General features: G+C 41.7%; 1 pseudogene; it reads right to left on the bottom strand.

Annotated features, from left to right (window-relative positions):
- LOC119586553 overlaps positions 1-333 on the bottom strand; it is a 12675-nt pseudogene that overhangs the window by 6262 nt on the left and 6080 nt on the right.

Here is a 333-nt window from a genome sequence, read left to right as displayed (position 1 = left end):
TAAAGCGGAGCCCGCAAAGACAAACAGATGAAAAGAAACCAGAAAAAATCAGAACCAGGACACGAAGAAGATACAAACTCACCGTACTTGAACTCTCTATGGGTTGATCATATCGACCATAATTTCATTTGCCCGAATGCTTCCTGGTCGGTTTTCCCTCAATTTCCTTTCAAAAGCCTTAAAATAATGGCGTTGACAAGGATCATCGCGGTCTCCGATATGTCGGGTGTCACGATCGAGTATCTTGCCAGGGTGTGTGCTGACGAATGGTTTAGGGTTTCAACTACAAGTTTCAACCGTAAGAATAATGATAGATTTTTTTTGGTTATGACT

This window comes from Penaeus monodon, chromosome 21, assembly GCF_015228065.2.
Source record: "Penaeus monodon isolate SGIC_2016 chromosome 21, NSTDA_Pmon_1, whole genome shotgun sequence".
Classification (NCBI taxonomy): domain Eukaryota; kingdom Metazoa; phylum Arthropoda; class Malacostraca; order Decapoda; family Penaeidae; genus Penaeus; species Penaeus monodon.
Note: the sequence above shows the minus strand (reverse complement) of the source record. Positions and strands in the feature narration are given on the sequence as shown.